Source organism: Vicugna pacos, chromosome 12 (assembly GCF_048564905.1).
Source record: "Vicugna pacos chromosome 12, VicPac4, whole genome shotgun sequence".
NCBI classification, from domain to species: Eukaryota; Metazoa; Chordata; class Mammalia; order Artiodactyla; family Camelidae; genus Vicugna; species Vicugna pacos.
Window position 1 is genome coordinate 62,264,908 of NC_132998.1, and position 24,027 is coordinate 62,288,934.

At 58.4% G+C, this 24,027-nt stretch overlaps 1 protein-coding gene across 4 annotated transcripts in view; it reads right to left on the reverse strand.

Moving 5' to 3' along the window:
* Positions 1–14,575, reverse strand: part of SHISAL1 (shisa like 1) — a 79,145-nt gene extending 64,570 nt beyond the window's left edge. For 3 of the 4 annotated variants that reach the window (XM_015241689.3, XM_072973662.1, XM_072973660.1), the window contains exon 1: positions 14,423–14,575. The gene's annotated coding sequence lies outside the window, so the exon portion shown is untranslated. Of the gene's footprint in view, positions 1–13,513; positions 13,842–14,422 lie in introns of those variants that run through there. The other variant, XM_072973661.1, reaches the window with a different exon arrangement.
* Positions 14,576–24,027: the final 9,452 nt, after the last annotated feature.

Sequence of the window (24,027 nt, forward strand, 5' to 3'; positions counted from 1 at the left end):
CACTCGGGGAGCAGGCGGCAAGCTCTCCAGGTAGCCAGCAGGCCCAGTGGGGTCCTTCTGGGTCTGATAAGGGGGGCTGGGCGGTGGGGGTGCTGGGAGAGGGGCTGCCGAGCGAGTGTAACAAACCCGGCACGGCACGGCGCAGCTAATTGGAAGCAGATGCTGTTGCAACCAGAGACTTGTCAGCTGTGATTAAGCGAAGTTGCCTTTAGGCCAATCAACTTCAAAATTATGCAAATAGGGCGGCAGCCAAGACCACAGGGATGGTGCGGGCGGCTGCCCCACCCAGCCAGGCACTCCTAACCCCCCTTGGCTGGCCTGGAGGGCCCACATCCACGCATCTCCCCCAGACCTAGCTCCACTTCTGGGGTGAACGAGCCTCCTGCCCACACTCTTGGTAATTGTTCCAAAGCCGCTGACCTGAGCTGGAGGAAACCAGCAGCCACCCAGAGCCAGGCCGGGCCTGGGCCTCTCTCTTCTTGAAAGTGCCAGCTGCCCCACTGGTGAGCCAGGCCGGGGTCACCGGCCTGGTCAGCCGCACTGGCCCTCAGTGAGCCAGGCCAGGCCTCACCTTGGAGGCTGCACCCCAAGAGGGCTCCCTGGTGGCAACGGCCGAACAGGAGACTTCCAAAGGTGGCTCTCGGCCATCCTCCCAGAGCGCTTATAGACACCGGCTCACCTCCCGCAATTCTCCTGGGCCCCAACCTGGACAGACAGCGGCCTCTTCCTGCTCAACTCCACCCCTGGGCCCCCGGATTTGTTGCACCTCAAACTGAACTCAGCCATCCGAGCCTACTGGGGGCTTTGCTGCCTCCTCTGGCGGCCCCTCCCACGGCCAGTCTCCCAGGGAGCCTGGGGGGTCTGCCACCGGACTGGTGTGAGGGGCAGGGGCCTGGAGACAGGGAAGACCCCTCCAGTGCCTGCCCTTCAGATACATCCCGAGTCCTCATCCTGGTCTCAGAGGATGGCGGCCTCAGGTCTTAGGGGATGGGAGGGAAGCCTGACTCTCAGGCCGAGGGGATCAGGTCCAGGCACTACCAGGTGTCTGGCGGGAGGCTGGGCTCTGGAATCAGACCAGACTGAGCCATTTCACTGGCGCTTCTCTCCTGCTGTCTGCTCCCCCTCTTCCCAGCCTGGGGCACCTCCTCACTGAAGCCAGCACTTCCTCTGTTTAATCTGGCTCCTGCTGTGTCCTCCCCAAGTTGGTGACCCATCCTGATGCTGAGTTTGCACTCTGAAAACAAACGAATCGCTCATAGATGTGTCTGCAGGCGTTCGGAGTGGCCAGAGGCCTCTGACCATCCCCCAGGGAGGCTCTGACACGACACCCTGACATTGAAGACGCTGAAGAGGTAGCACAGAGCAAGGGACAGGGCACAGAGCTGGCAGGGAGGCCCCGTCCTCAGCCAACACCCGCCCTGCCCAGCAGGGGGGTCCCCTGCCCAGCAGGGAGGGGCCCCGCAGACACTGGGGCAGAGCCTGGTGCTGGGAGGACGAACCTTCATCACGTGGGTCCTCCAGGGGCAAACGTGACTCCCATCCTAGCAGCCTTCCTCCTTTTCGAAAATGAACATCGCTTATAATGCAGAGAAAATTGCTAAATTTCATAGCATAGGTTGACATCCAGGTAAACAGTATCGTGGAGGTCTAATTAGTGTGCTGCTTTGGCGGATGCTGGCTCAAAAGTTTCTGGGGAATGGAGAGGTAACATCAAAAAGCATTTGCAAAGAGCCCTGTCGACAGGAAAACCCAATCAGAACTGGGACGCAAGGGCAGGACTCCGCCAGAGAGGCGGGTCTGGAGGAGGGGACACAGTTGCCCTGTGACTCAGGACACACGACAAGCCTCTCTGGGCCTCTCCCCGTAAAGCGGGGTGCTAACCCTAGCCTCACGTGGGTGGTGTGAGATTAAATGAAACCATATATGTGAAACCCAGCCTGGCTGGGAGGTCCAGGGGTGGTTACTCAATGGGGTTTCCCACCCTCTACCTGGCTAGGGGTGTGCTCAGAGCTGTCACATTGGTTTAAGTGAGCTGTATGTGACCCCAAGAAGTGGTTGGGGGAGGGTATGAGCCTCAGGTGAGGATGCGGAGGCTCAGAGAGGCTGTCATGTCTGGGGGTCACACAGCGCATACAGAGCAGACCCGGGGCTGGCACCTGGTCGCTAGAACCTGAGCGCAGGGCTCTCCCCACAACGCCAAGCTGGCCTCGCCCGGCACCATCCGCATGTCCCTGGCGGTGGCTAAAGGTGGACTAGAAGCCATTTGGGGCTCCCAGGGCTCTCTAGCTGTCGAGGCAGTTTCCCCTGGACTGAAGCCCACGGGCTCCCGCGTGCAGCCGCAGAACCCAGACTGTACATAATAACTGGTCTTCCACACCATGCCAGTGGGAGAAAGAGAGGATTCTGGAGCTCTTACTATGTGTCAACCCCATGATGGGCATTTGACAAATGCTGTCTCCTTTAATTAAAAAAAAGGGAGTTGGGGAACTGCTGCTTATGGTTTGCAGATGAGAAAGCTAAGAATCAGAGGGGCGGTGTCACCTGCCCAAGGTCACACAGCTGCTGAGCTACTGGGACGTGGGCCCAAGCTGGTCTCATTTCTAAGTCAAGGTTCTTTCTGGGCCTCAGGCTCTTGGCCTTGGGTATTTGGAGAGGAAGTGAGGGATAGAGAGGGAGCTGCCATGCCCTCAAACCAAACTCTCCCAGTGCCTCGGGGAGAACAGAGGAGACAGTCTGGGGAATCAGCTGGTCCCACTTCCCTCCTGGAGCTGGAGCCCGCGCCTGCCCCCACGCGCAGGACATCCCGGCAGACCTAGCCCCTGCTGGAACTCCTCTGGAACTCAACTCACTGCAGGCCCCGGGGAGTCCCTTCCCTCTGGGGGACAATTCAGACTGAAAAGCTGGGAGGGGGAACCTGCAATCCTGCCCACCTCTCCACCTCCCCCTATCCCTGCCCACCCACTCCGGTCTGGCCCCACACGGAACAGGTTTATTTGAAAACAATCAGCATTTGGCTCAAGTGATGAATGATCCCATTCAGGAATTGCACTGGGAGGAAGGAAAAGGCTCATCAGTGTGGGAGGCCCCACGATGTCTCAGGCCTGGCTCCTGGCCCCAGGGCTGGGGGGCCGGGGGCTACGGGGTGCTGTGCTAAGGGGACACATCGAGGTCTCGGGATCCCAGCTCTGGCTCCAGTCCCACCTCCACCACTAACAACGTGCGACCATGAGCAGATCACTTCACGCAAAGCCTCTGTTCCTTCCTGCCTCCCTCCCTTCCCCTCCTCCACCCAGCATCCCTGCAGGAAATTTAATGAGCACCTACTAGGTGCCAGCCCCAACTCCAGGCCCTGAGGATACAGGAGTGAACCAGACAGACACAGCTGGTCCTTCACACGGAAGGCAGGATGGTCTGGAGAGCAGGATGGGGGCGCTCCAGGTCCCCTCACCCACTGGCTGCACAGCAGAGACCTCCTCGGCTGCCTATCTTGGTATGTCCACATCTGAGGCCCCTGCAGACTGTCGGCTCCAGAGGCTGGAGCCAGGGATGCCACCTGAGACCCCGGATTGCCCAGCCCAGCACTGGGCACAGAGGCGGAGGTGGCAGGGCTGGGGGAATGATGGGCCAGGGCAGTGGCGGAGTGGGCAGTGAGGAGGTGAGGGGCCCTGGGCACGGCCCCGGATAGTCCACAAATAAACTCCAGCTCATGCCTCTTCCCAACGGAGAGAGAAAATAGCTTTCACACTATATTTTCTGATTTTTTTTTCACTTCACTGCTTCTAAATCGATCCAGAACAGATTGTCCAATTGTTTGAATTTCAGGAGAAAATTCTCCTAATCTTTCCCTAGTCCTGCCCAGAATTCTGCCAGGTCTCGGCCCTCCCCCAGTGACCCCACTTCTCAGCCAGGCCCCAGCTGGACATCCGGGGCTGCTCCAGGCTTACTCACTGGACTGTGGACAGGGGTGATAGACAGGGGCTCACCTGGGAGAGGTGGGTCTGCACCGAGACAGTGCTCAAGCCCAGATTCACTGGGAAAAACGGCTTCGCTTTCCCAGGAAGGGCCAAATTCGCCCGGCACTCGCTGCAAGGCAGCGGAGCCCCACGGGAGCCTGGTAGCTTGGGTGGAATTGGAGGCTGCAACATGCCTTCCTCTTCTACCAGGAAAGTACTCTGGGTGCTGGGTTGAACCATACAACATAAGCAATGGGGAAGAACGGTCATCATGCCCGTTGATGATGGCAGTAGCAAACAAGTGTCATCTTGGGCACTTACAGGATGGGCCAGTTGGGACTGCCTGGGGGGCTGTGCACATCCTGACTCCATGCTGTGATGGGTTGATTAGCAATGTCTGCCCTAGGCACAGCAGTGGCTAGTGGTGGGCTGATTAGCAATGTCTACCCTAGGCACAGCAGTGGCTAATGTTGGTACTTGAGTCACAGATCTGCCATCCCGGGTTTACAGAGTAAAGTCCAAACTCCTTAACTAGCCAGAGTCTGTGGAGATTAAGCCACTGCTGACTTCTACAGCCTCACCTACACAGCTTTCCACAAATACCAGGGGCCAGCCGTGATGTCCAGGAGTTCCTGAAACTTCTTCCCCTGGGTTCCATATGCATTGTTCCATCTGCCTTAATACCCACCCACCCCTTGCTCATCGACCTGGTCAGCTCATCCTCCATTTCCTTGGGGGCCACCTCCTCCGGTAAGGCCTCCTTGATGTATGGCCCCTTTCCCCCAGGCAGATCATTCCCCTGGCCTCTATTCTCACCCACATCTGTGCAGTCCCTTACGTGTGACTTGCACCTGGACAGAGTAGGTGACTATTCCCAGTCTTCCTGCAGAACAGGAGCCCCTGTGACCCCAACCAGGACAAACCCTGGGTGCGATCCTAGCAGTGAATAATCACATGACACAAACCCAGGCAAATGGTGTGCCCACTCCTGTTGGACCCCAGGCCCTTTCTGAGGAGGCCACAGGCAGCAGCAGAAAGCAGACTCTTGATGTGAAGGACCCCAGGGCCCTAAAGCTCCAGGCCTAGATGACACTGGAGCAGCCCCAGTGTACATCCTCACCAGCTCTTGCCAGGCCCCACCTTTCCTGAGGGGCTCACTGCCCCATGTCTCTCTCTCCCAAAGAGAAGGAATTCACATAACAGAGACAAATGAGTGGGGACACGTGGAGGGTTCCTTCCTAGAGCGCTTTGCCTCCGTGACCCTCCGTGACCCTCCGTGACCCACATCTCAGGCGGGCCTGCAGTGGACCCCACACTGCAGGAGGAAACTGAGGCAGAGAGGACAGAGGTGGCTTGGAAGGGCCACACAGAAGTGGGGGGGGGCAAGAGTGTGGTGACCCGCACGCCCATGCCAGCGCCCCTCCTGACCACTGAGGGTATTATGCCATCCCCCACTCCTCGTGGGGGAATCCCAATCCTGGCTTTGCTACTTAGCAGCTGTGTGCCCCTGGGGAAGTCACGTCCCTCCTCTGAGCCTCGCGGAGAAGGATAACCCGTCCTTGCTCAGGCGTGTTCTGAGAGTTAAACCAGGCGGGGTTTGCAAAGCACCCAGGCTGGGCTTGGTTTGGATGCAAGGACCTCCCCAGCAGGTCAGGGCTCCCGGGGCTTTGAGCCCAGCACCCCATCCCTGGGGCTGCTCCGTGGCGATCAGCAGACCTAATTTTGCCTGCAGGTTGGCAGGGCCCTCCTGCCCTGCCCCTTCCCTGACTCTGTGCCTGGTGCCCCTTGGGAAGGAATCAGATGGCCCACAGGCTGGTGGTCCCATCCTGCCTGCACTGGGCCTCCCCCCAGCTCCAAAACCTCCCTGCAATCTCTTTTCCACCATGTGAAGCCCAAACACCTCCTCCAACTTCTCCTGTACCTTTACAAATCACAAACCATGCTCAACACGTGATCTTTGTGCATCACCATGCCCCCAAAGGAAGACAGTATTCTCCATATTATGGAGGAGGAAACAGAGAAGCCCCAGAACTTCCCTGCCCTAAAAAGGAGGAAGCCACAGTCTGAACTCAGCTCTGTACAGCTCCAAAACCAAACTGTCAGGGACATCAAGCAACATGGGTCCCCAGACTTGGGCCACCATCCCTGGTCCCTGGAATGGGGACAACAAATATTCGTTCAGAGAAGAGAGATACTATCTGGCTACAAAACTCATTCCATCTCAATGCTCATGGCCCTCAAAGAGAAGCCTCTGCCCTAGTCCTCGGGCCCCTTCCAGAACTGCCCTGATCTTAGGCTTTGGATGTTTCCTGATCATTCATTCATTCTTCATTCACTCGCCCATCCACCCACCATCCATCTATCCACCCATCCATCTATCCACCCATCCATCTATCCATCCATCTATCTATCCATCCATTCCTCCATCCATCCATGCACCCATGCACCCATCCACCCATCTAACCATCCATCAACCCACCCAGCCATCAGTCCATCCCTTCATTCACAGACGTGTCCAAAACACACCTGAGCCAGAAGCTGGCTAAGAGCTAAACCAAAAACAGGGTGGTCCCTACCCTTGGAGGACAGAGAGCAGCTCCACTGCTTCTGTAGCCCCTGGGTGCTTCTGTTATTAAATGTTATTAAATGAGCCTGGAATGTTACAGTATTTACCCTTAGTCCTCAAAACCACCCTTGTCAGTTATTATGACTATTATCATCAACATTATCAAGCTTATTTTAAAAACAAGGACACTGAGGCTCAGAGAGTGAACTCAGCAGCCTGACACTGGCCACAGGTAGGGGTGGAGCCGGGGGGTGGGGTGGACCCAGGCGGGTGAGCTCCAGGGCTGGCTCCCTTGCCGCCCTGCTCTGTGGTTGCCATGGCACCGGGCAGGCACCAGAGTGGTCTAACGGCTCACTTGATTCATTTCCTCACTCAGTCAACAACCAGTCATGGAATCCCCTGCTCTGGGGGTTGCCGGGTGATCAGATTTGGCTTCTGCCTCCAAGGATGCTTCACCGAAGGGCTGGAGCAATATTAACAGAGTAACAGCGAAGTTCCTGTTCATAGAGGGAGAATACAGAGAACCGATATGTTTTTGAATACACACTATGCACTAAGCTGCAAATTTATCTTATCTGGTTCTCACAATAACCCGTTTTGCAGATGAGGAAGCTGAGGCTCAGAGGTTATGGAACTTGTCCAGGGTCACAGAGATAGGAACAAGGAGAGGGGAGACCTGTCCAGGGCGGAGCCCCGAGCACGCCTGGGTGATGCCAGGCTGCTCTCGCGGGATCTGCGCCAGGAGCTTCCCTGCAGCTCCGCTCGTCGCCCTGGCGATGGGCCTCAGCTCAGAGGCACGGCTCAGTCCCCAGAGGCCTCGCAGTCCCAAGGATCAGATGCCAGGCAGTTCCGCTCAGATGATGCTATAGTCCTGATCTGCTCCCGAAAACTCTAAACAGAAAAGCCCTTCAGAAGCCAGCCCATGGGAGGACGCGCTGGACTTGCCCAGCTGAGGGCTGAACTCCACTGGCCAGGCCTCTGGGACTCAGTGATGATGCCCAGCTTCCTGCAAATGGGCAGGGAGAGGCTCCACCCCTCCATTCTCTGGACGCAGAGACTGAGGCTCAGCTTTGGCATGGGCATCCCAGGACCACCATCCTGAAGCCCAGGGCGTCCCGTAGCCGAGAAGGAGGAGGGAGGCTCAGGTGGAGGGAGAAAGGGGACCTTCTAGACTTTGGTATTAATGTCTGTATTTCTTTGATTTAATTTTCAGAATTTCCCTCTAGCAGCTTATGATACCTGTTCTGCTACCCGCAGAGAGTCCATCTGATCCAGAGCCTTGGGGTCCAGAGCTCTGACTGTGACCCCGGCCACCTCTCGTTCCTTCTCTGGACTCTGTGCTCCTTAGGGAAAGGGACTCTGGAAGACTGGCCTTGGGTTGCCTGAGGGGGCTGGATGATAATGTAACAAAGGAACTTGGAAACATTAAAATTCGAAGATGCCACTGGGAGGCCATGCCTGTCTGAGACCCACTGAAGACTTTCCTCAGGGTGCTCCTCTGCCCTGCTCTGCCTGGCACACTCCTATCCACCCTCCAAGACCCAAGCCAAAAGTTACCTCCTCCAGGAAGCCCTCCCTGACCCCTCAGCTAGGGTGGGAGCTCACAGACGTCTGTTTTCCTTTCTTTCTCCTTCCCCCAACAAACACACCATAAACCCCACCAGGGCACAATCCTGTTTCCATGGTCTCTTGTCCCCTGGGTCCAGCACAGGGGAGGTGCTCCGGAAACACAGAATGAGTGAATGCTTAAATGCGTTTTCTGTTGGTCTATAAATCCAGCTGCACACAGAGGATTCTCCCGACAAAGGAAACGAGCCCGCGGTGAAGGCAAATCACCGTCGCCGTTTCAGTGACCTGCTGAGGGAGCCGCGGAGGAAATTCTCGCGCTGGATTATGGAAGGAATTTGCCTTTATTTGTAATTTGTACCAATATCTAAGAAAGCGGCACTTTATTTTCAGCCCATCGTGTGCCGAGGAGCTTTGAATGTGGCGCAGGAGACAAACTTTCCCAGCCCCATTTCCCAATGCAAATCTTGAAGCTGGCGGATCGGCCCTCCTGCTCTCCGCCGGGCACTTCTTTCAGGCTTGCCAGGAAGGTCTAATCACATTATGTAGCTGGGTTTTAAAAGATCACGGTTTGTCTCATTTTCCAGGGAAGTGTGAACAAAAAAAATATTTTTTTTTCTCCCAGGGCTCCGTTAAGAGCTTCCAGAACTTAATTCAGCGTTAAATGGGTGTAGTTGCAGTAACGCATGCATTATTTCTTAATTTCTTGTAGGCAAGTTTGCGCACATGGGCCGAGGTGGTCGGGGAGTGCGCCCCTGACCGGGGAGGAAGGGGCAGCCTGTCGACAGCACGCCAAGTGAGGGCTCTGCTTGTGTCTGAAGGCCAGAAATGTGGGACCAGTGGCATTGACATTTCATCTCTCGGCTTCTGCTTTTCCGCCTGGGTGGCCAGGGAGGGAGGGGTTCTGAAGGCCTTTCCTGATGGGAGCATCGTGGGGTTTTCAGAGTAACTTTCACAATCCAAGGAGTCTTTGCATCCCCCTCCCCCAGGCCTCTAGACAATGGTCACCAGGCCTGCATGACATCACAAGCATCCTTGGCCTTCAAGGATATGCAATTCACCATGACCTTGAGCATGCCACGAGCTCACTTTGGGCCTCAGTGTCCCCATATGTATGTGGGTAAACAGACAAGCTTCAAGCTCCCTCTCAGGCCCCGAAGCAGCAGCTTTTAGGATTTCTCACCATCACAGCACAGCACAGCACACGGGCCTTGGAGATGCAGGGGTTAGGTCCCTGACTTTATCTGTACCCCCTACAGCTACAGGATGTGGAGCAAGGGGGCTCCCACGCCGATGACTCTGCCAGTGCCTTTTCCCCCGACAACCCTCATGAAACGCATGAGATGCGCACAAGGTATCAGCACGCTGAGCGAGGAAACCCAGGCCCAGAGGGCAAGCACCTTTCCCAGAGAGTAGTGATGTCAGGAGACCCAGAGAAGGCCCTCCAAAAAAGTGTCCAACCTAGTTACAGCTAAGTAGGAAAGGAGGGAGCAGCTTGCCACAAATGGGCCAAGCTGGGGCGTGGGACGGGGGTACATGAGCAGAGCCAGGGGTGCTGGGACAGCCAATGTCTCCACTAGAGAGTTATTCATTCACATAGTCAGTCATCAAACAGATCCTGAGCCCTGGGCATGTCCAGGCAGGGAGCTCCCTGGGGCGGGTCTGAGGGGCCTTGGGTTCTTCTTTACCTTCCTAGGGGTTCAAGCATAGAGAAGGGGTCGAAGAGTGTGTGTGCTGGAGGAGGGAAGGCAGGGAAGGAAGAAAAGAGGGAGGGAGGGGGAGATAGGACTTCTCCCCCACCAGGCCCTGTGCAGGAAGAGACCAACACCAACGGAGTGGGTAGCACCTGATGTCCCCAGGAGAGCAGGTCCCAGGGTGGGCAGGGCCTCTGGTCACCCTCCTCACTTTCACTGGCTCCAGGTGTTCAGGACGCCACCTTACAGAAGAGTGTTTCGCAAACAAGGCCTCACAGGTTTTAGGAGTTGAGTACTGCTTCAGTGACTTCTAGAGAGAGTGGCGGGGCTGGGAAAAGCCACTCTGGGAGGGCTGGGGTCTGCGCTTATTCAAAGATCAATATGAATCTGCTGTGTGACTCGGCTGGGGAGAGGCTCAAGCAGGAGGCTGAGTTGATAGAGGCAGAGCCTCGTCAACATGGGAGGTGATATCTTTCATCTGAGCCTAAGACAGGCCACGCTCTGGATCAGTCCAGAAGAGAAGAAACAGGACAACTGGGACGTGAGACTCAACAGACCCTGCCCTGCAGTGGCTCACCGCGCCGTGTCTGAAGAGCCACCGCGGTCGCCGTCAGGCACAGGCTGGGCCGCAGGTGGTGTGGTTGGATGGCGATACTAGCTGGGCTATTTTTAACCTCTCTGGGCCTGTTTTCTCAGCAGTACCACAGAATCGATACTTGCCCGCTCACAGGGCCGGCGTGAGGATGGTGCGAGCTGATGGGGCTGGCACGTGCTCCGCACGTGCCCAGCGCACAGTAGGCCTCCGGGCTCTTCCTGTCAAGTGCAAGCGCGGGGGGCTATACCCTTATGCTCATGGCAGTGAAGCCATTTATCGTGGACTCGGACAGCTGAAGCAGCCAGATCTGGAGTCCACTGGCTACCTTCCCCTCCCAGAAACCATGGGCCTGGCTGGGAGGTAGCCCTCTCCCCGAGGGTGGCCTAAAGGGGGAAGCAGCTGGGAAGGTTTGGCTGATTGTCCCAGAGAGACTGGCAACCAGATTCATCCTTTTGTTCTCCCAGGCCTCCCCCTGCCCACCCCAAGCAGGGGCTCCCACCCATGGACCATGGCCATGTCCAAGCTCCAAGCCCGACCATCCTCCCCTCCTCCCTGCCCCACTGCTGCTCGCTAACCCACACCAGACTGGGTGCTGGCGTCCCACTCCCTCGCCTTACCTCCACTCCAGCTGCACCACCTCTCCCTGCTCCCCAGTCCCCAGCCACCCCCCACGCCCCCCTCCAAGCCCTGCCTCCCCCGTGCCTCGTGTGTGTCTGCCCCTTTGCCAGTGGAGGGGCCTATGCCCTGGACACCTCTGTTCCTCCCTTCTGGCTGACTCGTGCCTGCTTCCTGGACGGGGCTCCCCCCTCAAACACTCCTTGGGCTCCAGGGCAGATGCTTCCCACCTGCACCCCCACCACTCAGCTTCCCCTAGGCGGGGCTTCAGCCCCACTCACTGGCTTCTCCAGGGCCATTTTCCTTAAGAGCTGCCGAGGGCAGAGCTGATGCCCTTTAGTAGCAGACATGGGGGCTCACCGAGGTATCTGAAGAAGGGGAGTGAGCAAAGGAATGAATAAATGGAGGGATGGATGGATGGCATGGACCGAGAGAATGGCTCTCAGCCAGTCTCCCGATCCCCCTTGGGGACAGGCCTCGCTCCCTTTCTCTCTCACTCACAAAGGTCTGGGCAGCTCTGGCCCGGCCCCCACCCATCCTGTCCACTCCAGCTGCAGTGAGCTCCAGGCTAGGTGGCCTGGGAGAGTGGGGGTGGGACATACACCCCCCGCCACGGCATCAAGCCAATCTGCTTCCCCCACCTCCCCCATCAGTCCAATATCTGCCAGATGCCTGAGACCGAGTTGGGAATTCCGTGTGATGGTGACAGTAAAGAAAGGGGCAGAACCCCACCCCCTGCCCCCTCGGCTTTCAGCTTGAGCCACGAGGGGCAGGGGCCACCTGGCTGCAGCGAAATTTCTGGCCAACTCTTGCTTACACTCAACCCCCCACCAGGACAGGCACAGCAAGCAGCCTCTGGAGACTGAGTACAGGGAGGTGTCCTGCCCTGAGCAGTCACAGGTCGAGGGGGCGGTAGGGGAGGGATTCCCAATCCTGGGCAACCCTGACCGGCATGGGGTTCGTCCTGGGCTGACACCAGGGACTGAGGCTGGGTTCCCTGCTCCCCAGCCACCTTCAGACCACCTGACAGGTGTGGGAACAAGGGGTGACGGAGAAACCCCCCTTAGCCTGGTCTGAACCCAACTTGCTGGCTCAACAGTATTTCAATCACAGCCCGGGGTGAGATTCACAGGACACAAGTGACTAAAGACACACGGGGGCTAGGCCCTCATTCTACAGACTAGGAAACAGGCCCAGAGAAGGGCAGGCAGCTGCGTGGGGCACACAGAACTCATTGGGCTTTCTCAGTGTGACCTCACAGCAACCTTCAGAGTGGGAATGACTCTCGTGTTACTTTACAGATGGGGAAACAGAGGCTCAGAGAGGTCAAGCACCTTGCTCAAGGTCACACAGCTGGGGGAGAGAGGGCTGGAGGCCGCCAGCTGTGATTCCTGGTGCAAGGCACTTTCTGCTGTTCCCATCCCAGCCTGGGCTTCCCTGGGCAGGAGGAGCAGTCACTGAGCCAAGGGATCAAAGAGGCCGAGAGAGGCAGGGTAGACAAGAAGAGGCATTCAGACATACTCCCACGGCAGATTATATAATTCCCCTCTCCAGCCCCACCGCCCCAGGGATGCGGCCCGGGCAACCGCACAGCGCACCAGACCCAGGCTGGCCGGCTTCGCCCACCAGCGGGCACCGGCTCTCTCCAAAGAGATGACAGTTGGAGGTGCCAGGACACTCTGCCTTTTCCTCATTTCTGGTTTCTTCTGGCTGAGTAACAAATACTAACGCTAATAATGATAATAATAATTAGAATAAATAGAACCTGAAGACGCTTGGAGTCTCAATGCCATGGCAACCGCTGGCGCTAATGAGCTTCGGAGGCCGCCGCCGGGCCACCCGGCCCCAGGCGCAGATCAATATTGATTCGGCCCCAGAAGGCGGCGGCGGCTCCACAGGGGCCACGCGGCGGGTGGGGAGTGAGGGGCGCGCACTTGGAGGGGCCTTCCTCATTGTCCGCGCCGCCCAGTTGGGACCTCCAGAACCGGCCGGGTCCGCAGCGTGGCTCCGGAACCTTGCCCGGCGCGCCTGGGGCTCCAGGCTCGCTCCGCGCCCGGAGGAGCCTTCGGGCACCGGTCCACGCCTCGGACGCGGATGCGGGTCTCAGCTGCCGCGTGCCTGCACGATGCGCCCTGGACTGCTCCTCGGACCCGGGCCCGTCCTCTCCAAGGTTCAGCGACCCCGACCTTGGTGAGCCCTGGCGCGGACCCCAGTGCCAGGACACTGGCTGCCCGACACGGCTCCTGTCCCCAGACTTCCCTTGGGCGTCCCCGGACCCTTTCTACAGCACCCCGGACCCCCGATGCACCGAACTCGCCTCTCCCAGGGCGAGCCCACCCCTCCCCGCCCCGGGCATCCGCACCACTTCTCGGGAGCCAGGGCACCGAAGACCCGCCCCCCGCTCGCCGGGACCCTCCTCCGCCAGGAGCTCCGCCCCGACCCCTCTCCCCCGGCTCTCGGACCCCGGTCCGGCGCGCCCCTCCCCCGCGCGCCCCCCGCCCGGCCTGCCCGGGGCGCCGCTCACCTCGTGCCCGCCGCCCGCTCGCTCCTCGCTCCGCCGCCGGGAGCCGGCGCCCGCGGGGCTGAGCCGGCTGCTGGGGCGCGGGGCCGCCCACGCCCCCGCGGTGCCCCCGCCGCCGCCGCAACAGTTGTCCCGACTCCGGGGGCTGCGGGGCCGCGGGGACTCGGGGCTCCGGGGCCGGCGCCGGGAGGGCGCCCGCTCCTAGGCGCGCGGGGCGCGGGATCGGGCTGGGGCTCCGGCTCGTGGACCGGCCGCCGGCCGCCTACCCCGCCGGCCCGCCCGCCGGCCGCTACTGGGCGGCCCGCGCCGCCCGCCCGCCCGCCGGCCCCGAGCCCCGCGCCGCGCCCGCCGCTGCCGCCGCCGCCGCCGCCGCCGCGCTCATGCTCGCCGGCCCCGCGCTCGCCGCCGCCGCCGCCGCCGCCGCCGTGCCCACTTCACTCTTTGCCGCTCGCCGCTCGCCCTCTGCTGCCCCCTCTCCCCGCTCGCGGCGCCCGGCCGTCCTGCCCTCGCCGCCGCCGCCGCGCGCCGCGCTCCCCTCCCCGGCGCCCGCGGCTCGCTCGCTCGCTCGCGCGCTCTCTCTCTCTCTCCTCTTCTCATTTTTCCTTTCGCAATCTCTCTTCCTCCCCTCCTGCGCGCTCTCTCCCTATTCGTGTGTCTCTTCGTTTTTTCCCTTTTGCAGTCTCCTTCCTTTCTTTTGCGGTTCGTTCTTTCTTCTCACTCTCCCTTTTTCCCTTCCTCCTTCCCCCCTCCACTTCTTTCCTTTCTTCCTACTGTTCCTTTCTTTTTCCTTCTCTCCTGTTTTCCCTTCTTCCTTCTATTCCTTCCTCTCTCCTTCCCTCGCTCTTTTCTCTCCTCCTCCCTGCACCAGGTCTCCAGTTCTCCATTCCCCCCAACCCCACCGCACACACTCACCTGCCTCCTCCTGGCTGCTCCCCGCGCTCCCCTAGGCCCAACTCCGGGAGCTCCCCCAACTCGTCCCTGTGGGAACACCAGAGCCCCTTCTGCCAGGTGGCCGCCTGTTCTCGCAGCCCCTCCGGCAGGCTGCCTGCCACTGGAGGGCCCCACCTGCAGTGCGCCTTCCCCCGGCGGGTGTTAAGCAAGACATTCCTCCTGCCCAGCCCCTGCAGGAGGTGGTCAGCGGCAGCATTAGACTGGGGCGGAGAATCCTCTACATCAGACAAGATCCTCCGTCCAGTTTCCAGTGGGAAAACCCCAGCTTCCCTGGCTCCCTTGACGGCTGCGTGGGCTCCCCTCTCCTTTTCCAGTCCCCCTTCTCTCCACCCCTCGCCCCCAGCAGTCCCCGATCCCCCCCCCCCACTTCACCCCTCACCTGCAGGAGGATGCTGTGCTGCGGCCAACCTCAGTAAGCCTGCTTCCCCGGCTTCCCCGACACCTGTCCCTGACCCGGTGACCTCTGCTGGTGCAGATTAGGTATGAGGACGTTGCATCCTCTTCGAGGACCCCGCAGAGGAACGAGGGTGAGGGTGGTTATCACTTGGTTGTCTGGGGAGGGGAGCGACTTTGAGTGCCCTGGAAGTCAGCCACTCCCATGCCATCGGGTCTGGCTGCATCTTTACAGGCGCTGCTTGAACCTCCCCAGGAACTGAGCGGAGACCTTCACACACTTTACTTTACTTCTTCCTCCCACAGCGCTGGGCCGTGTCTTCCCTGTTTGGCAGATGAGGGAGCTGAGGCGTAGAGAAGTTAGGGTGCTTACCCTGAGCCACACAGCTGTGGGGGGATGGAACCAGGCTCCAGCCCAGAGTCCCCTCACCCCCGGCTTCCAAGCCCAGTTTCCCCACCTGGCCGGTTTCCTTCCCTAAAGAGGTCACAGCAGCATCTTCCTCAAGGGGTGCTGTGAAGACTAACTGAGGCAGGGTACACTTTGCCCAGCTCCTGCAAACCCTCCCGAGAGGGGGGATAATTCCATGGGATGATGGAAAACAAGGACCAGAGAGGCTAAGAAACAGGCTGAAGGGTCCAGTGCGGGAGGTGAGCAGGACTTGGGTTGAGAGGGGACTATCCTTTGAGCTCCCAGCAGCGAAGGCTGCGTCCTGGGAGTCATCACAGCTATATGGTGTGTGTGAGGGGTGTGTGTGTTTGTGTAAAGCATGTGTGTATGCGGTGTGTCTGTGTCTCCATGTGTGAGGGATCCGTGTGCCTGTGTGTGGCACTTTCAGGGCACGCTGAAAAGCCTCATATTCGGCAGAGTCCCTCTTTCCCAGCATTTGCATCACCGAGCAGGGCTCTGTGTTTGTCCCAGGTCTGGGTCTGGCGCTGGACACCCAGAGATGAGACACCCAGACAAGCTTGCAGCCTGGTTGGGTCACCACATGGGATGTTAAACCTCCACAAATTCCGATTTTCTATAGGATCCCCCTTCCTGGCATTCAGGACGCTCCTGCAGCCAGCTCCAGCTACGTCCAGCCTGTGGTTTCCCCTAGTTGGCTCCTACGTGGACTCTTGAAGCCTCTGTTACACACCTGCCAAGTGCTGGGCTGCCCTCACTGTGCTGCCAGGGCCCTGCACCTTCCCTTCGTGTAGTCAGGCTCCCCTACCTTGGACAAAGCCACATTGCCTCCCTGAGCCTCAGTTGCCTCATCTGCAAAATGGAAATGTTTGCACCCATCACAAAGTCACATGAGGGTTCAATGAGAGGCTGTATCAGATAGGAAGCGGTCCTGCCGATTATCCCAAATAAACCAATGTCTTGATCTGCATCAGCATCCCCTCTGTCCCCCCAGGAGGTCACAGAGCTGGCCAGAGAATGCACAGGCTTTGGAACCAGTTGAACTTGGGTGGAATCTCAGCTGGGCCACTCACCAGCTGTGTAATGGGGGGTGAGTTCACTTCTCCCAGCTCCTGGGCACTGCGTTCCTGTAACCTCCATAACCAATATTCGCAGACTGAGTGCCTTAAAACAACACATATTTATTCTCTTCCAGATCTGAGGCCAGAAATCCAAACATCAGTTTTGCTGGGCTGAAGGCACGGGCAGGGCTGCCTCCTTGGAGGTCCTAGGGGAGACTTCTTCCAGCTCCCGGAGGCTGCCTGCATCCTTGGCTTGTGCCCCCAACACGCCAACCTTCTAAGCTGGCACCCCCCACCTCTTTCTGCCCCGTCTTCACGTGGCCTGCTCCCCTGAGTGTCAGAGCCCCTCTGCTCCCTCTCAGAAGGACACCTGTAATGGCGTTTTGGGCCCACAGATAATACAGAATAATCTCCCACCTCAAGATCCTTCCCTTAATCACATCTGTGAAGCTCCTTCCTCCTTGCCATGTAAGGTGCCGTCCCCAGGTTGCAGGGGTTAGGAATACGAGGCTATCTCTGGGGGCGGGGGAGCATTCTCAGTCCTCCACACTCTGTGCACCAGTGGGAGCGGGACCGGGCGGCCTCCTGGAGCCGCTGGGAGATGGAGGTGAGCCCAGCGTGGAGCCCGGCAAACATGTGTGTCTCCGCCCTGGGCGGGGCTGGGGGAGAGGTGCCGGGGCTGGGTGTGTGGGCAGGTGAGTACCCAGACCACGAGGGAGACGTGTCCCCCATTGCTAAGCACCTCCTGGGAATCGTGAATCCTGGGAGTCTGCCGCGTGCTCCCTCCACCCTCTCCGGCTCCTTTAATCCTGTCCCTATTTACTATTTCTCTGCCTTCGGGAGGCCTGCTCCCCCGCAAACGCGAAGCTCTGGGGGGGGGGCAGGCGGGCGGCGATGACTCACCCTCTCTCCCCCTGCTCCCTGCTCTCTCCTCTGAGAAGAGCAGCCTTTTCAAAGGGCTGGCTGGGGAGGGAGCTAAATTTAAAGCCAGGCTTGCCGAGAAGATCACCTGCCACATCAGAACTGCTGCCGTTTAATTAGAAGTTGGGGGCAGCCAAGGTCCAGTGGACATTCAGCCTCGGCATCTTCATCTCCCACCTCCCTCGGGGAGCAGCTCCCCACCCTCCCAAGGAGCCCCTCCAGTTTGTCCTTCTCCCTCTCCAAGACCTTAGGATTCCCACCCCAAACCCCCATTTCCCAAATTCAAGACATAAGGAAGTTGTACGCTGGGAGGTTTGAAGACTCCACGCCCTCCCCAAGTCACCCACGGAGGATGTGGCCAGGCCACCTCTTGGAGCCTCTTTCCTTCTCAATCCAAAGGGACTGAAGTCCCCAGGCTGCAGCCCGCCTGCTACTGGAAGGCATCAAGTCCACCCTGTTTACCTGGGAGGAGACAGGCCCTGAGCAGGGGAGACTGGGCCCCAGGCCCCTGGAGGAGCCCGCCCCGCCAGCCAGCCTCTGCTGCCCAGCCCTGCCCCCCGAGACACAAGGCCTGTTAGCTCGCGGCCATCCTTATGCCCCCACTGCTCCCACTCTCCCAGCTGGCCGTGGTACCCACGTGTGACAGGGGAGCCACAGCCTCCTGGTGGCTGCAGGGCTGGATAACGTGGGCAACAGGATAGCCCAGGGTTTAGGCACAGTGGCTCTGGAGCTGGAGCGCTGAGCTGACCTCTATGGTGGCCTGAGCCAAGCCCTCAGCCTCAGCTGGCTCTTCTGTAAGAGACTGTGAATCTCAACTGCTCCGAGCCAGGTGCATAGTAGGTGCTCAGTGTGTAGAAGCAACTGCTGTGGCTCCTGGTTGTCTTGGAGATTTGGGAGACCAGATGGGGTGAGCAGGTTGTCTGGTCAGGAAGCCTCCCTGAGGCCAGACACACTGCACTGACACGAGCGGGGGCCGGGCCAGGGGCCATAAACTCACTAGGGCCTCCTCTGGACTCCTGCCAGCCTCCCTCCTGGCCACAAGATGTGACACAGTTTCTACTCTGGCCCTAGCAGAAGGCCTGGCAGAACCATTCACAGGCCCCGAAGCCAAGAGAAAATAGGGCTTCTGTCTGCATCAAAACATTGACAGACCCAGTTCCAAAAGGGCCCCATCCCCTTACCCCCCCAGTGTTACTCCACTGTGGCAAAAGAGGTTTTTCAGTTGTAATTAAGGTTCTTAATCAGTTGATGAATAAGATCGGGAGGTTATCTGGTGTGCCTAAGCTAATCACGCAAGCTCTTTAAATACAGAGACCATTCTCCAGCTGGCAGCAGGAGAGGAAGACTTAGAGATGCCAGCAAAAGGAGAGGTTGGACATTGGGGAGGCCTGTGCTCAGATGGAGGGGCCTTAGGGCAGGGAAGTGAGAGTAGCCCCCACCAACACCCAGAAGGAAACGGGGCTCAGTCCTGCAACCGCGAGGAACCGACTACACTCTGCCAGCAGCCTGAAGAGTTCGTGTCTCCCCAGACTCTCCCCAGAAGAGCCCAGCTTGGCTGTCGACTTGATTTCCACCTCGTGAGACCCTAAGCAGAGACCTAGCCGAGTCCACCCTGAATCTGACCCACAGAACTGCGAGATGATGAACGGGTGCTGTTTGAAGCTGCTCAATTTGTTACATGGCAATAGAGAAACCAGTACACTTGGCAACCGCTCGTGCGAATCAATTAATTTTTCTGGGGCCAAGATCTTTCAGCCCATCCCTCCCACTGCTGACCCCTGGGCTGGTCTGTGCACGGCACAGCCTGCCTTAGCCACCGCTCTGCCTGCAGACTTCCATGGCTACACCTTCTCAGGATGATGTCTGAGCTGCTGGTTTGGCATTCAAGGCCCTCTGTGTTCTGATCCTCACATCTGCACGAGTGGCCCTGCCCCACGTGTGCTGTTCCTAGAGCAGCCTTTCTCCCTCATCAGGCGTGAGTTACAGATCGTCACGGCTCCCCGTTCTCAAGCACAGCGCCAATGCGTTCCCAAGTCTCTATTTCTTTAAATACACCCCCCTGAGAGTGGCTTACGTGGATACTGGGGAGATGTCAGCCAACATTCTATGCACAGTTGCAAATTCCCCTTTTTGGAAAAATTTTAAAATGAGGAAGAAAAGACACAGTTCCCATCAGGGTCCTGCTACTTGCTTGGGGCAGCTGATTCAGGCAACAGGCATCGATCCAGAGAAACGCAAAAACTTGGAAACCCCCAAGGCTCACAGTTTCCTGGTCCCCATGAGTCAGGAACCGTTGTGTGGTCCAGGGTCCCCGGGAGCGTGTCTGCCACAAAAGGGCAGCAGGAACCAGGAAGGAAGAGCAGGAGTTGGGGGTAGTGGGGCACACCCGCTTGTACTCCCGAAACCTGAAAAACAGGAGACCCGAGTGTGTCCTTGGCCTCCTCGAGCCTCAGTCTCCTCATCTGTACCCTGCCACTGATAATAACCTCCACTCAGGTGGCACCAGGCTCTGTTCTCAGTGATGACAAGCCTACGGGATAGGAGCTGGTACCCAATCTGTCACTGTAACGGTTTTGCAGGCGGGAAGCTGAGAATACAGGTGACGCACTGTGACACTGGCTCTGGGGTTGCGGGAGGACCTGGTGAATGAGCGAGCCCTGGCTGCACAGCCACGGGGCCTGAATCCGGGTTCCCTCCTGCCAGCTGGTGGCCTTGGGCGGATGGATTCACCTCCCAAAGCCCGTCTCTTCATCTCTGAATCAGGATGACAGTGGACAGGCGGACAGCAGAAGGCAGAGAGGTTCTTCTGGGGGGAGTGAGAGAACCCCGCCCGTACCTCCGGGGCAATCACCCCCACCCCAAACCTTCGAGGCATCAGCTTACGTGGACAATGACAGGATCCTTCCTCCATGTCTATCCCAGGTTTGGATTTGGCTGCAGCTGGCGCCTCACGGGCTGAGTCTCACCAGCGTCTCAAACCCAGCACGCAGAGGAGGAGAACAATCCTACGCAAATGGTAGGCTACAGGCCTGCCAGCACTCCCCAGGGGCAGCCCCGGAATAATAACAACAACAGTGATAATCAGGATAATTGGCGTACGCAGAGAGCCACGTGCCCTCCACACCCATTTACACGTGGGGAGGGGGACGCAGCAGTAAGGGCACGGATCTCAGAGCTGCAGGAAGGGGGCCCAGAGAGGTCGTGTGATGGACCCGAGGTCACACAGCGCATGAGAGGCAGGCGTGGGCCAGAAGTCCGAGGACTCCGATGTGCTCTTCCCTGGCAGCCCTTCTAGGGGGGCTGGGGTGGGGGCGCAAGGCAGCCCGGCCACGACAGGAGCCTCAGCTTTGCAGCAGTAAGGCCCTGGCAAGTCCCCCAACCTCTACGATGAGGATCCACTTCCTTGCTCTCTCTTTTTTAATTAATTAATGTATTATTGTATTACGTTGGCAGGGGGCAGGTAATCAGGTTTTATTATTTGCTTTTCAGAGAAGGGACTGAGGATTGAACCCAGGACCTCATGCATGCTAAGCATGCACTCTACCACTTGAGCTATGTCTTCTCCCCTACCTCATCTCTTGAATTCGGGGAAATGCTGCTTGGGGCAGGAAGTGTGCCTTCTCTCTCCGCCCTACCTGGGTGGGCGCATGGTATCAGCTAAGGTGACACAGTCTTAACCGAGGCCAAGGTAAGGCTCCCACTGACTGGGTGCTCTGTGCCCCACGTGCCATGGGGGTGGTCTCCCTGAATCCATCCTAGGAGTTGCTTCTCCGTGTTCCTGCTGACAGATGACAAACAGGCCCAGAGAGGTCAAGTGACTTGCATAGAGTCACACAGCCAGGAAGTAGTACAGCTGGGATTTGACCCTGGGTCTGTCCCTTCCCTGCCCGAGCCCTTGGCCTGTGCTCTTGACCTCGATGAAGGAGGAGCAAAGTAGAGAGCCCTGGAATGGGACACGTCCTGGCTCTGCTGCCCCAGGCCTCAGGTTCCCTGCCTGCTCCGTGCTCACTGCCGGTCGGGCCCCTCTGGCTCCGGCAGTGTGAGGCTCTGGCAGACTCAGGCCAGCCCTGGCTTCTTTCAGGTTTAGCTCAGCCATTGGGAGGCAGGTTGTCTGGGGTTCCACAAATCAGGCCTGCTCGGCCTGGGTCGGATTTCCAGGCTTCTTTGATTTTGCTGAGCGGCCTCTCCCGATATTATAAATGGTTTGGCTTGGCCTCACAGAGCCACCTTTGTTATTGCAACATCTCGTGTTTCCACAGAGTTGGGGGAAAGAGGAGCCTTTGGTGCTGGGTTCCAGCATCTGGCTGAATTCTGTTCTGGGGAGGCTCCCAGCTGTGGGGAAGCCGGCCCTGGCCTGGGCCGCAGGGTGGAGCCTGTGGCCCTGGCCAGGTAGCCCCCGCCTGTCTGGCTGCCTGCCAGTCACAGCCTGTTCACCGGGCAACATCTGTGATGAATCAGAACCTCTGAAGGGCGACTCAGAGGGCTGACGGGGAGCGGCTGGAGTGAGAAATATGGAGGAGTTGTGCCTTCAGTGCAGGCTGGGACACCCAGGGCCTCTGTCCGAGGGCTCCCCCAGCTGTCTAGGGCCAGCCCAGCCCTGGTGCCTTTGGAAGAGGGTGAAGGGGAAAGGACCCTCCAGCTTCTAGAGCCTGGACAGGTGCACCTCATGCCAGGCCTGGGGCTTTGCAGTCCCCCATAAGCAAGGGCTCTTGCTTTTGCACCATTTCAGCTGAGGATTGGGAGAATCAGAGAGGGTGAATGCCTTGCCTGGGGTCATACAGCAGGTCAGTGGAAGCTGCTACCTGCCCTGTGTTAGAGTTCCAAGTTCAGGACCACTTATACCATTTACATCACTTTCTTGATCCAAGAAAATGTGGCCCCACTTTGGTGTCCTGGAGATGCCTCTGTCTCAGCCCTCCCCATCCTAGACCCAGACCATGTGAGGGCCCAGGCCCTCTGCAGTCAGTTCTGCTCACATATCGTTCAAAGGCCTCCCCAGAACATGATACCTGGTACTGGAGCCCAGTTGAAAAGAAGACGTGCTGCTTTCTGCCCCAGAGCACCATGGGAATATCCTGGGGTGCCACCTGCAGAGAGGGAACCCCAGAACCACGGCCTGCCAGAGCAACCTTCCAAGATTAGCAACATGAGCCCTAATTACAGATGAGGAAGCTGAGGTTTAGAAAGGTCCAGTGACTTGCCCAAGGTCACCTAGCACATGAAGCCTCCTTGCCACCTTCATGTCCTATTTTAACATGAAAATTACAAAATAAGCCCCAGCTTCGGTGTCAGACTCTTGGGTCTGCCTTGTATCAGTGGAAGTCACCTTCCTTCTCTGAGCCTCGATTTCCTCATCTTTGAGATGGGGACAACAGTTCCTAACTATCAGGGACCCTGTGATATGTGGTCGATTGAAGCCACATTAGTGTCTTTGCCCCAAACCTGGCACACAGTAGGACCTCTATTTTGCTAGCCCCCTCTACCCACTCTGGGAGCTAGGGCCTATAGTCTGGTGTTTACTGATTGTAATGCCAGGCACTAGGTCTTAAGCACCTACTGTGTGTGAGGCACTACGCTGAGCACTTTGCGGCATCAGCATCATGAAAATAACCACAAGCAATGCCCCTGAGCCTCGTGCTGGGCATTTTTCGATGTGTCTGGCAAGCATCACATCAGTTACTATGAGGTCATGCCCATCTCACAGACAAAGAAACTGAGGCTGGCAAGTAGCTTTCCTGAGGCCCTTCAGACCTGGGTCTGCCTGACCCTGGAGCCCAGCTCTCAAACCTGGGCCAGAACCTCTGGTCCGAAAAGCTGAGGTCTCATCCTCCACCCGTCAGGCTCCCCCCCACCCCGGGCCAGCGTGGGGAGGAGGGAGAAAGCAGAGTCATCATCAAACACAGCAGGGAGAGGGGCTGGTTGTGGACAGGCGACGGCTGCAGCTTACGGGCCGCGGGTGCCTCCCCAGAGGGGGAGCCCACAGGGTGATGACCCACCAATGCCCTTGGCCAGGCAGACAGTGCAGGATGGGGTCGGTGCTGCGGACACAGGGACCAACCTGTGTGGGAATTCTGCCCTTAACGATGTGGGCTACCATCTTTACCAGTTGCAGCCAGGTGTTTTGGCTCCATTAGGCAGAGCCCCAAGAACCCTCCATCTCCAGCCCCGCAGCCACTCCCCCTAGTGGGCCATCCTCTGATAGGAGCCAGAGGGATCTGTGTGGCGCTCAAATCTGACAGCATCACTCTCCTGCTCAAAACCCTGCTGTGGCTCCCTACTTCCTTCTGGATGAAATCTGCATTCACCTGCCACCAAACTCCATCTCCTGCCACAAGGCCACCCTAGGCTTGCTCTCATTTTCTGAACGGACCAGGCTTTCATGCTCCCAGGCCCCAACTCTCTCTGCTTTCTCTTCCTGGACCTTCTCTCTTGCTCTTTTTTATCTTTGAGGACCCAGGTCATTTGATTCCTTCTCCTGGAAGCCTTCTCTGAGCCAGGTTTCTCCGCCAGACACAGCCCTGCTCATGCTGAGTGATACTGTGCTTCCATCCCCACCTGGAGCTCTCTGAGGACTGGCCTGGGTCTCACCCGGCTCAGTGTCACCGACACCATCCGCTCAGGGCCCAGACTGGAGCGGGCCTCGGTGTGAGACATTGAGTAAGTGGTTCTCATGGGCTAGGCTCAGCGAGCTAGCGCAGGAGGCCAGGAGCAAATGACATCGCTCCCAGCTCCCCCCGGGACACCCAGCGCACAGTCTGGCCACATCTGCAACTTGGCACCAATAT